The 12,974-nt window shown below is 41.9% G+C and overlaps 1 protein-coding gene across 2 annotated transcripts in view; it reads left to right on the top strand.

Annotated features, from left to right (window-relative positions):
- Positions 1,829-12,974, top strand: part of CCDC68 (coiled-coil domain containing 68) — a 60,503-nt gene continuing 49,357 nt past the window's right edge. Inside the window, exon 1 of one of the 2 annotated variants that reach the window (XM_018039766.1) lies at positions 1,829-1,922. The gene's annotated coding sequence lies outside the window, so the exon portion shown is untranslated. The remainder of the gene's footprint in view (positions 1,923-12,974) is intronic. The other variant, XM_018039767.1, reaches the window with a different exon arrangement.

Genomic DNA, 12,974 nt, shown 5'->3' with positions numbered 1-12,974 from the left:
ATTCATCAGGGGCTTCCCTGATGGCTCAGCAGGTAAAGAATCCGCCTGTAATGCAGGAAACACAGGGGACCTGGGTTCAATCCCTGGGTCAGAAGGTCCCCTGGAGAAGGGAATGGCAACCCACTCCAGTATTCTTGTCCGGAGAATTCTATAGACAGAGAAGCCCAGCAGGCTACAATCCCCTGGGTTGCAAAGAATCAGACACAACTGAGCACAAAAGCACATAAAATAAACACGTATGAATCCATACTGATGTAAATGAATGACTGAATTGATAAATATTTAAGAGGGAAGGGATACATCTTCCTTCCAGAATAATTCCAAATAATAAAGCAGATACTCTCCCATCCAGGATGGAGTTTCATTCCCCCTCCCCCACCCTCCCCTTGAGTGTGGGTTGAACTTAGTGACTTTCACCCAAAAAAAGAGTATGAAAGAGAAATAGTAACTGCCTGGGAGAAACGGGACAGACAGCTCTCTAACCAAGCGATGAAGGTCAACCTCATCAGTAATAAGTCCTGTTGCTATCATGTAGCCCCAGACAGGGCACTTTGCCTGTGTGGTCGCCTCTCTCAAATCCATGTACTGTGTTTAGTCACTCAGTCCTGTCAGACCCCTTGTGACCTCATGGACTGTAGTCTGCCAGGCTCCTCTGTCCATAGGATTCTCCAGGCAAGAATACTGGAATGGGTTGCCATGCCCGCCTCCTGGGGATCTTCCTGACCCAGAGATCTCCCTCATTGCAGGCAGACCACAGCCTAATCGTGAGAAAAGCATCACATGAGACCAAATGATAGATATCCACAAAACAGCTTAGCAAAATCTTTGGAGACTGTCAAAGTTAAGAAAAAACAGAGAAGACCAAGAAACTATCACAGATAAGAGGAGATTAAAGAGAGACAACACTGAAATGGAGTGTGGAATCCTGAAGGCAATCCTGGAACAGAAAGATCAGAAAGAAAACTAGATCAGCAGAAAACTAGTGAAATCTATGCTAGGTCGAGTTTAGTTAATAGAGATGGATCAATGTTCATTTCTTAGTTTTGACAGCTGTACCATGATGTAAGACATGACTGCTAGGGGACACCGCAAGGGAGGTTTAGGGAATCTTGTACTCTCTGCAACTTTTTCGTAAATCTAACGTGTGTCAGTTGCTCAGTCCTGTCTGACTCTTTGTGACCTTATGGACTGTAGCCCGCCAGGTTCCTCTGTCCATGGGACTAATCAGGCAAGAATACTGGAGTGGTTGCCATTTCCTCCTCCAAATGTGGTAAATCTAAATTTACTCCAAAATAGTCTTCAGTTCAGTCACTCGGTGGTGTCCGACTCTGCGACCCCATGGACTGCAGCACGCCAGGCCTCCCCGTCCATCACCAACTCCCAGAGCTTGCTCAAACTCATGTCCACTGAGTCGGTGATGCAATCCACCGATCTCATCCTCTGTTGTCCCCCTTCTTCTCCGGCCTTCAATCTTTCCCAGCATCAGGGTCTTTTCCAAGGAGTCAGTTCTTCGCATCAGGTGGCCAAAGTATAAAAAACAAAAAGTATATGAGCTTGGAGATTAAACAGGACCTTTTTTTAAAAAAAGCAGCAGGAACTATCTACCCCTCACCCCCAACAGAATAACCCAATTACTGAGCGGTGCGCAGGGTTGGGGACTTGAGTGTCGGGGTGCACACAAGGCACCCCGGGGCGCCTGGAGCCGGGCGCGCGATTCCGGGCCCTGGGAAGCCCGGGCCCCGCCCCGGAGCCTCTCCGGCGCCCGACTCTGCCCCGGGCGCGCCCTGCCGTGCGGGGCGGAGCTCCTTGGAGCGGAGGTGGAGCCACCGAGCCCTGCGGAGCCTACCCGCTCTACCCGCCCGAGGTGCCGAGCCAGGGGAGGAGCGGCGCCCGGACCCGGCGCTCGCTGAGCGCCCTCCAAGGTAGGCGAGCCTCAGCGATCTTCGCCCGGGTCACCCCACTGTCTCCCGGGCGAGCGGGGGTCCAGGCGCCCTTGGAGCGGGTCTCCTCCACCCTCCCCTCGTCCCGCCTGGAGCACCAAGGGCATTTCCCTGCACACAGGTCCTGGGTGAGGACGGCATTCTCCCTGTAAACCGTTCTTCTGGACTCGGATTCCCTGGGCTAGAAGTTTGTGCGCCTCCAGGGTGGCATCACCCACTCGGTGGGCACGAACTTGGGCACACTCTCGGAGGAGATAGTGAAGGACAGGGAAGCCTGGCGTGCTGCAGTCCGTGGGGTCGCAGAGAGTCTGATACGACTTGGGAACTGAACGACGAGGAACAGAGTTGCCTTTCCCGAGAAAGGATACCCCCTCCTTCGCCCTGCGCACGCCCGATTGTTTATTTAGGTTGCTCTTTGGCAGTCCCTTGGCTGGGGGGTCCCCCTCTTCAGAGGCGGTGGAGAAAGCCTTCTGGAAAACTTGGCTGTCACCTATGGACCCCCGCGGGACGACTTTGACGGTTCCCTGTGCCCCGAATTCTTAAGAGCGCAGACGGTCATCCTTGCTGGCTTCTGTTAGCTTCTAATGAAGGAAGAGGGACCTGTTGCATGACAGTTTTCGGCTGTCATGGGATTCTAGAGCTGAAAGTTACTTATCCCCCCGGCAGGTGTGCAAAGGGGCAGTGTCATCTTACGGAAGGAATAGCGCGGGACCGTGAGAGGGGAGATTTAGATAGCATGAATGGCATGGCTGCAAACTTTTAACCTTCTGGGAGAGCAAATACATTTATTTACATATATAGAAGAAGCAGTTAGTTCCAAAGGTGCCTGAAACTCGGTCTGCCATTTTCACTCTAGTTTTATTTTTAAGAAATAAAAACCTTTTTTTTTCTTATTGCTATACATAGGCTAGATAAAGTGTTAATAGGGAATTATTTCTCACTTGCAACTGGGGAGAGATCCTGTGTGTCCTTTTATGTACCTGATGGTATTAAATATTCAGCTCTGCAGAAATCTGGCTTTTCAGAAATGTGATCTGAGCTGCAGTCTCAGGTACTCCTGCAGACACAACAGGTGCGATTGTTTCCTGCTGCTGGGCCGTCCCCCTCCCTCCCACCCTACGCTGACCCTTTGAGTGTGAAGGTCCCTGACACAGAGGAATTTGTGCCTAAGGCAGGGACTTCCCAACTCACTACGAAAGAATGAAAATGGCTTACACTTTCTGCGACCTCCCAAGCTTCACAAGGTCGTCACCTTTTAATTTGCTAAATAAATTTAGTAACCAAACCTGCACTAACTAAAGAGAGGCTTTTGAAAACTATTTCAGTGGTATTTTTCACGTTTATGATTTCAGAAGATATTAGCAAGCATGTTAATATATTTGTTAGCGTAGTGATTTATAATGTGTTGCAAAGTGGGCTTGAGTTGTAATCCAGATTCTGGACGAAGTTGGAAAAATCTAAGCTAGATTTGGTCAAAATTGAAAAATGAGGCATATATTTATTTGTTTGGAATGATGACTGAAAAAGGAAACAACTAAGACATCTGAGGGCTTCCCAGATGGCTTTGATGGTAAAGAATCTGCTTGTAATGCAGGAGATCAGAGTTTGATCCCTGGGTTGGGAAGATCTCTCTGTTCTCCTGGAGAAAGGAATGGCTACCCACTCCAATATTCTTGCCTGGAAAGTTCCTTGGAGGAATGTCAAAGTCTTTTACAGTAGTGGGCTTGAATCTTTGAGATTTTTACATTAAAATTAGATGGCCATTTATTGATGGAAAAGCATTTCAAAATGGCAACATGTTACTATCAATTTAGTAGCATGTTTAAGTGAATTTACATTTTACTAAGCATCTAAACATGGAAACAGTCACGAGCTTGGAAAACAAAAATATGTGTGTGTGTGTGTGCTCAGTTTTAGAAAATATTTGGTGCACCTGGGGATTTTCAGGCCTGTTCATATATTAACTGAACCACTGAACCAACATTTATTGTATAGGGCACCATGGTCTCTCTTGGAGACACAGGGGGATAAAAGTTGGTGTAAATGAGACACATTCCTGTCCTCTGGAATTTAGACAGCTTTGGAATCCTCCAGAACACCCTGAGGCCATAACCAGAAGCCATATCAGTCATCATCTATCATTTATACTGACCGAAACTAGATTAGTTTCAAATCACAGACTCTTTTCCACTGATTTAAATGGTCAAATTAAAAAATTGTAAAGAAATTTATATGTTATTTAGGTCAGTTTCCTCTTTTACTTAGGCTGGGAAAGAATTTAGGAATCCTGTATTCTGAGTTTAATATTATGAAATATTAAGATCTTAAGCCTGAAATAGCTTAAAAGTTCAATTTCATGCAAATTCAATAAAATTTAAATTTGTAGTAGTAGTAAGTAGATGCCAGTAATTTAGGGGTTGAAAAATTTTAACTGAGAAAATTATATGCATCAAGTTATTTTTTTTTCTTGTAAATTTAAAAAAACATGACTACAATTATTTTTTAACCTCAGAGGGGGGAAAAAATGACTTTATGTAAGACATTCTTGCTTTTTTTTGGCTATTTATTTTAAAACCAGCTCTATTGGAGATATAATTTATAAACTATCAAATACATCACACTCTACAATTTAATGATTTTTAGTAAACTTATGGAGTTATGCAATCATTATCACAATCCAATTTTAGAACATTTTCATCCCCGCCCCCTCTCCCAAATCTCGAGTGCCTGTTTGTAGCACTCACCATTCTCACCCTCAGACCCAGGCAAGCACTAATCTGTTTTCTGTCTCTTTAAATTTGACTTTCTGGGCATTTTGCACGATGAGATAATAGAATATATGGTATTTAGCATCTGACTTCTTTCACCTGGAGTAATGTTTTTGAGGTGCATTCAGGTTGTAGCATGGTGGTTCCTTTTTATTGCTACTAATGTTCCTTCCATTGGATGCTATGCCAAATTTTGCTTACCTTGATGGATATTGCTGCAATTGAAGTGGTAAGACAGATATTTTGGTCCAACTTCCATAATTTGAAAATAACTGATAGGAGCCAAACACTTATTTATATTTATGAAAAAATATATTTCTGACATGCAATACTGATACTTACCAAATGTCATAACTGTGATCTTTCTGTGATACTCCATGAAAATAGTAAATAGTAAATCCCAAGCCAGTAGCAGAAAGCATCAGTCATTTCATATTCTAGGTTGGACTTGGAAGACACTAACTCTTAATGTTAACATTTGGAAAGAGGCCAGGCTTCCCTGATGGCTCAGATGGTAAAGAATCCACCTGCAATGTGAATCAAACCTGGGTTTGATCCTTGGGTTGGGAAGGTCCCCTGGAGGAGGGAGTGGCAACCCACTCCAGTATTCTTGCCTGAAAAATTCCATGGGCATAGGAGCCTAGTGGGTTACAGTTCATGGGGCCGCAAAGATTTGGACACGACTGAGTGTCTAAACACACACACACATCTCCTTTGTGTGTTTTCTTCGCAAATAATATGCATTTAAATGGGGGAATTTTGATGCATGTTTCATCCAACAGTGATAACTGAATTACTCTTAAAAATATGAGCCCTTCTTAATAACATACTTTAGTGGCACACTTAACAGAAAGCAAGAGTCATCTGTAGCCGTAAGCCAAAAAGTAGAAGGGAGTGCATCTGAATTTGCACGCTTTTCATTTTATTATTTTGTCGTTTCTATCACTGTGCTGATGATCACTAAACTGATGCAACTGATGTTGACTTACCAAATCAGGCACTAGTTTGAATTCTGAAAATCTAAAACAGAAGAAATACCACTCTTTTTTTCCTCTGGGACATTTAGAGGAGCTAGACCAAATGATAAATTATTCCAGGTTTCTATTAAATAGTGATGTTTTCTGTGAACAAAGAACTCTCCAACACTACAAAAGCATTTTGGTATATACCTTTCTTAGGTGTTCATTTAGGGGAGATGTTTTCTTCTATACCCGCATTCTCCCTGTTTTGTGTCAATTCTTATGGCAAATGCATTTTTAGTGGTTTACGTTTGACAACTTATGCTTAAAGATCCGCTTAGGGAGATTTCTCCAGTTGAGTGGAAACTCTTCTATAAAATGTCGGCCAATTCTGTGCAGCTAAAGAGAAGACACTGTTTCTGAATGCCTGTAAGTTACTGCTGAAATTGCAAGTTCCTATGGGGAAAAAAAGCATTCAGATAACTTGAAAGTCTATTTTATTGACAATGTGGAGTGCAAAGAATTTCATGTTTGAAACTAAAGCAGTCTAAGTTGAATAGTACAGTTTTCCAAAGCTGGGTATGTTCATTTGGAGCTCAGTTTGTCTGCTACTATCAAAACAACTTGCCAGAACTCTTGGCTCAGACCACTGCTGTTTTACTGATCTGTGGTTGGATGAATTGATAAGTCTCTGTTGGTAAGTCTTTTTTTAACTTGGTATTGATTTAAAAATTTCCAGAACAGTTTCATTTTCTAGTCTTAAACCGGTCATTTCATATCAAATGTCTCTTGAGAGTGAAATGCCAATTATAGGAATCTATCTTCATCTTTTTCACTTTCTGGAAATTGAAGTAGACATGTTCCCCCTCTCGTGTCTGTTCACCAACAGGAAAAAGGCTTGCTCAGCATTGAGCTATAAGCTTCTCCTAATTATTTTGGGAAACTTCACTCACTCATCACTCATGTTCATGGGATTTGATATAAGGAGCTTGGTTTCATCCAGAACCAGGAGGTGCTTCTCGCCCTTGTATCTTTCTGTTATCCCCTGGGTTTGGGTAGGATGCTGAAATCAGTCTGACCTCTTCCTGGTACGGGGCTGCAGGGGGAGGGAGAGGGGGGAGGGGGGCACAGGGTCCCCACTGCTTCAGGGGTGGGCAACCTTCACAGACTTTGCCGTCACTGCCCCAGTCGTCCATGTGCTTATGTTCTACTGTGAAGAAGGGAAACATGCATTTAGAAGATGATCAGAAAGAGGACGGTCAGTTGTAGAGACACTGGTGGACCTGGAGTCTGTCATACCGAGTGAAGCATAATAAGTCAGAGAGGGAAAAACACACAGTATAATTGTATAGTAATACATACATGTGGAATCTAGAAAAATGGTACAAGAGCCTATTTATAGGGCGGGAACAGAGATGCAGACGTAGAGAACTGACTTGTGGACAGTGGGATGAGGGGAAGGCGAGGCTGAGATGAACTGGGAGAACTGGATTGACATCTATACACTGGCAGGTTTGAAACAGATAGCTGTAACATTGGAAAGCAACTGTACTCCAATTAAGAAAAGATTGCAAAAAAAAAAAAAAAAAGAATGGGTAGGTGAAATAAATTCTATTTCAGAATTAGATTTAAATCTTCTTGTTGCAAGTTTTCTTGCATATTTCTTATATATTTTTATATATTTCTTCCTACTTTTCCACCTCAGTAAGTAATAATTATGATTAACTTTAGTAAGATGTTTAAGATTTCCCTTGCTTTTGTCGCCTTATTGAATGTCAGGCTCCATGGACTATTCTTGTAAGAGCAATAGCTTTCCCTGCCTGTCAGCAACTCACACAATTCTGACCCTATTGCTTTTTTTTTTTTTCGGTCATTTACACTTTTGGAGGGCTCAACAGTTTGAATTAGGAAATAAATGTAGTTAATTGTAGCTTGCAGTTAATTGTATTTTGAAATCTCCACTGTACTTAGCTTTTACTAGGGTACTATTTACTTACTATTTAGAAAATAAAAGTATATCCATCCATCTTTGTTAGTATAGAGTTCTGAGTCATGGAACCACCGTCACCATCAAGATAGAGAACAGTTTCATCATCACTCCCTCAGTTCAGTTCAGTTCAGTCGCTCAGTCATGTCCAACTCTTTGTGACCCCATGAATCGCAGCACGCCAGGCCTCCCTGTCCATCACCAACTCCGGGAGTTCGCTCAGACTCACGTCCACCGAGTCAGTGATGCCATCCAGCCATAATCCCCTAAAATAGTCCCAAGTGTCTCTTTTGTAGTCAATTCCAGTTCAGTTTTCTGACCCTATAGTTTCAAATTTTCTAGAATATCATATAAATGGAACTATGGCATATGTAGCCTTTGGGATCTGGCTGTTTTCAGTCAGCGTAATGCATCTGAGATTCATCTATATTGTATCAGCGTTGTTCAGTGGCTCACTTGTATCCAACTCTTTGCGACCCCCATGGACTGCAGCACACCAGGCTTCCCTGTCCTTCACCATCTCCCAGAGCTTGCTCAAACTCATGTCTGTTGAGTCGGTGATGCCATCCAACCATCTCATCCTCTGTTGCTCTTTCTCCCCGGTCTTCAATCTCTCCCAGCATCAGAGTCTTTTCCAATGAGTCAGCTCTTCAGATCATATCAGTTGATCATTCTTTTGTATTGATGAATAGGATTCACCTGTTGATGAATATTTTAATTTTTTCCAGACTTTGGCCACTATAAATGTGTTTTATGGACATACAAAATCCCCTAGGAGAGGGACTGCTGGGTTGTACAGTCCATGCTTAACTTTATAGGAAGCTGCCTAAGTGTTGATGTCTCGTGTGGCTGTGAGTTTGGCTTTCCCACCAGCAGCACTCAGGAGTTGTTGCTTCTCCCCATCCTCACCCACAAGTGGGATTGTCTGTTTTTCCCTCCTTCTCTAGATAATTTTTAAAATGATGTAGGTGATGTTGAAGCTCAGATATCCCAAGACCAGTTTGGGAAGCTATAGCTACTTTGTAAATCCCTGAGCCTTTTATTCTTAAAATATTTCAGGAAGCCACAGAAGAAATTTTCCAAAAAGGCACCTTTCTTATCAATGTTGCAAATGACTGAGATAAATATCAGTGACAACTAGTTCTTTTCATATTCTTTCATTGATGAGTCATAAATGGCTTTTTTTTTTAATTTTATTTTTTTGTTGTTTTTATTTTTTATTTTTATTATTATTATTTTTTAGTTTTTTATTTTTTAAATTTTAAAATCTTTAATTCTTACATGCGTTCCCAAACATGAACCCCCCTCCCACCTCCCTCCCCATAACATCTCTCTGGGTCATCCCCATGCACCAGCCCCAAGCATGCTGTATCCTGCGTCAGACATAGACTGGCGATTCAATTCTTACATGATAGTATACATGTTAGAATTCCCATTCTCCCAAATCATCCCACCCTCTCCCTCTCCCTCTGAGTCCAAAAGTCCGTTATACACATCTGTGTCTTTTTTCCTGTCTTGCATACAGGGTCGTCATTGCCATCTTCCTAAATTCCATATATATGTGTTAGTATACTGTATTGGTGTTTTTCTTTCTGGCTTACTTCACTCTGTATAATCGGCTCCAGTTTCATCCATCTCGTCAGAACTGATTCAAATGAATTCTTTTTTACGGCTGACTAATACTCCATTGTGTATATGTACCACAGCTTTCTTATCCATTCATCTGCTGATGGACATCTAGGTTGTTTCCATGTCCTGGCTATTATAAACAGTGCTGCGATGAACATTGGGGTACATGTGTCTCTTTCAATTCTGGTTTCCTCGGTGTGTATGCCCAGCAGTGGGATTGCTGGGTCATAAGGTAGTTCTATTTGCAATTTTTTAAGGAATCTCCACACTGTTCTCCATAGTGGCTGTACTAGTTTGCATTCCCACCAACAGTGTAGGAGGGTTCCCTTTTCTCCACACCCTCTCCAGCATTTATTGCTTGCAGATTTTTGGATCGCAGCCATTCTGACTGGTGTGAAGTGGTACCTCATTGTGGTTTTCATTTGCATTTCTCTAATAATGAGTGATGTTGAGCATCTTTTCATGTGTTTGTTAGCCATCCGTATGTCTTCTTTGGAGAAATGTCTATTTAGTTCTTTGGCCCATTTTTTGATTGGGTCTTTTATTTTTCTGGAATTGAGCTGCAGGAGTTGCTTGTATATTTTTGAGATTAGTTGTTTGTCAGTTGCTTCATTTGCTATTATTTTCTCCCATTCAGAAGGCTGTCTTTTCACCTTGCTTATAGTTTCCTTTGTTGTGCAGAAGCTTTTAATTTTAATTAGATCCCATTTGTTTATTTTTGCTTTTATTTCCAGAATTCTGGGAGGTGGATCATAGAGGATCCTGCTGTGATTTATGTCTGAGAGTGTTTTGCCTATGTTCTCCTCTAGGAGTTTTATAGTTTCTGATCTTACATTTAGATCTTTAATCCATTTTGAGTTGATTTTTGTGTGCGGTGTTAGAAAGTGATCTAGTTTCATTCTTTTACAAGTGGTTGACCAGTTTTCCCAGCACCACTTGTTAAAGAGATTGTCTTTACTCCATTGTATATTCTTGCCTCCTTTGTCAAAGATAAGGTGTCCATATGTGTGTGGATTTATCTCTGGGCTTTCTATTTTGTTCCATTGATCTATATGTCTGTCTTTGTGCCAGTACCATACTGTCTTGATGACTGTGGCTTTGTAGTAGAGCCTGAAGTCAGGCAAGTTGATTCCGCCAGTTCCATTCTTATTTCTCAAGATTGCTTTGGCTATTTGAGGTTTTTTGTATTTCCATACAAATCTTGAAATTATTTGTTCTAGTTCTGTGAAAAATGTGGCTGGTAGCTTGATAGGGATTGCATTGAATTTGTAAATTGCTTTGGGTAGTATACTCATTTTCACTATATTGATTCTTCCGATCCATGAACATGGTATATTTCTCCATCTATTAGTGTCCTCTTTGATTTCTTTCATCAGTGTTTTATAGTTTTCTATATATAGGTCTTTAGTTTCTTTAGGTAGATATATTCCTAAGTATTTTATTCTTTTCGTTGCAATGGTGAATGGAATTGTTTCCTTAATTTCTTTTTCTCATAAGTGGCTTTAAAATAGATCCATCGATGAGAAGGTCAGAGCAGCAGGTGTAACTGACTGATGGAGCTGGGGGCGTGGGAATAGAAAGGGGACAACTGGGTTTAGGCCTTGATACTTTCAAATGATGCTCTTTAAGCAAATGTTCATTATAAGCTGTGAGCCTAAACACGATTATTTAATATTCTCTGAGGGTGGATTATAGTCAGATACCCCATTAAGCACTTTTTCTGCATTATCCTATTTAATCATCATATAACTCAATGGCTCCAGCAATAAGGAACCCGCCTGCAATGCAGGAGACAACAGGAGGAGATGCAGGGGTCGGGAATATCCCCTGGAGAAGGGAATGGCAACCCACTCCAGTGTTCTTGCCTGGGAAATCCCATGGACAGAGGAGCCTGGTGGGCTACAGTCTAAGGGGTCGCAAAGAGTCGGACATGACTGAGTGACTTAGCAGCAACTCTGTGAGGAAGTTAACAGCTTCATTTGGGTTTTTCAGTTGAGGAAGCTAAAGCCTAAGGGAGATTAAAACTTTTCCAAGGAGGGGTTTGGGATTAACAGATACACACTACTTACTATACATAAAACAGATTATCAACAGAGACCTACTGTACAATACAAGGAGCTTCAGTCAATATTCTGTCATGAACTGTATGGGAAAACACTCAAAAGGAATAGATCCATTTATGTGTATCGGTGAACAATTGTGCTGCACACCTGAAGTGAGCACAACCATTGCCAATCAACTACACTCCAATATAAAATCAAAATTAAATTTAAAAAAATGAACAGACATCGAGATAGATTAGAAGAGAATCCAGAAATGTTCTCCAAACACACAATCAATTGAAGATTTCCAAACCACTTGATTTTTGACAAAGATAAAAGTGTAATTCCATGTGTAAAAAAAGAATAATTTAAATAAATGGTGATAAAGAATTGAAAAAAAATAACTTTCTGGGTTCAGGTGATGAGATTAACTTATGATTTTGAAAAACATATCACTTCTCTGTGACCTGGCTGCCTTATACATACATATAGATAGATATAAGTATAGAGGTCACAATTATTGCACACTGTGTTTTGATGATTAATTTTGACAACACATGGGAAATAATTCCTTGGCAAATGGCACAGTGCTCTGTCAATAGTATGTATTTTCTATAGTGTTTGGACTAGTATTTTAATCCTTTTATCCCCCTGAATGAATTTGCCTGTATTACATATCTAAGAGCTTTCTATATCACTGGCTATGATATGAACACATGTGTTTACAAATGAGTAGCATTTAGAAATGAATAGAAATTAATTCTACTTCGACAATCTTAGGTTATTGCTTGCAAACAGCATTGGGCTCAGTGCTGACATGCATGTCTTTTGATGCTCTGTGCGTCATTTTCAGGTAAACTGCATGGTCACCTGAGGTTTAGCCAGCTGACACTGGATGTCACCATTGTGCCGTGTAATATCACTGCAGAACAGGTGTGCTATTCAGTATTCGGGACACGGCCAGTCTCTTTAAGGGTCTGGAGACCCGTTAGCTTTACTTTACCCCTCATATAACCTCATTATCTTTGTAGCGTCTTATTGTAACTTAACTCTCTCAGCTTCTAATATCTAAGCTCTCTATCACAGTGACTCAGAATGATGAGACAACTGTCAATATCCTTAGCTCAGAACTGAGAAGCTGAAAATTCAGACAGTGTGCCAGAGCGGGGCTCTCGCTTCCTAAGCACTGAGTCTGGCTCACCTAGGTAGGAAAGGAGTTTGTGCATGGGCGTGCTCAGTTACTCAGTCGTGTCCTACTCTTTGTGACCCCATGGACTGCAGCCCCCCAGGCTCCTCTGTCCATGGGATTCTCCAGGCAAGAATACTGGAGTGGGTAGCGATTCCCTTCTCCAGGGGATCTTCCCCACCCAGGGGTCGAACCCGTGTCTCCTGTATTGGCAGGTGGATTCTTTACCACTGAGCCACCTGGGAAGCCGCAGGAAAAGAATTTCCTGGAAGTAAACTCGGCACTCAGAATTGATGGGAAAACTAGATATGGAAATGGGAGAGTCCAGTGCTGGTGCCCCGGCCAAGATCAGTAACGGGCAGGGATTCAATCCTCTGGGCATTGCCCCTGGGCACTAGATACCAAGTGTTCCTGCTGCTGGATCTAAAGCACTTCTCTGTGCCAGAGTCCCTCTCTGCCAGAG

The sequence above is a fragment of the Capra hircus genome, chromosome 24 (genome assembly GCF_001704415.2).
Source record: "Capra hircus breed San Clemente chromosome 24, ASM170441v1, whole genome shotgun sequence".
In the NCBI taxonomy this organism is placed as follows: Eukaryota; Metazoa; Chordata; class Mammalia; order Artiodactyla; family Bovidae; genus Capra; species Capra hircus.
This window is presented reverse-complemented; position numbering and strand designations above follow the sequence as displayed.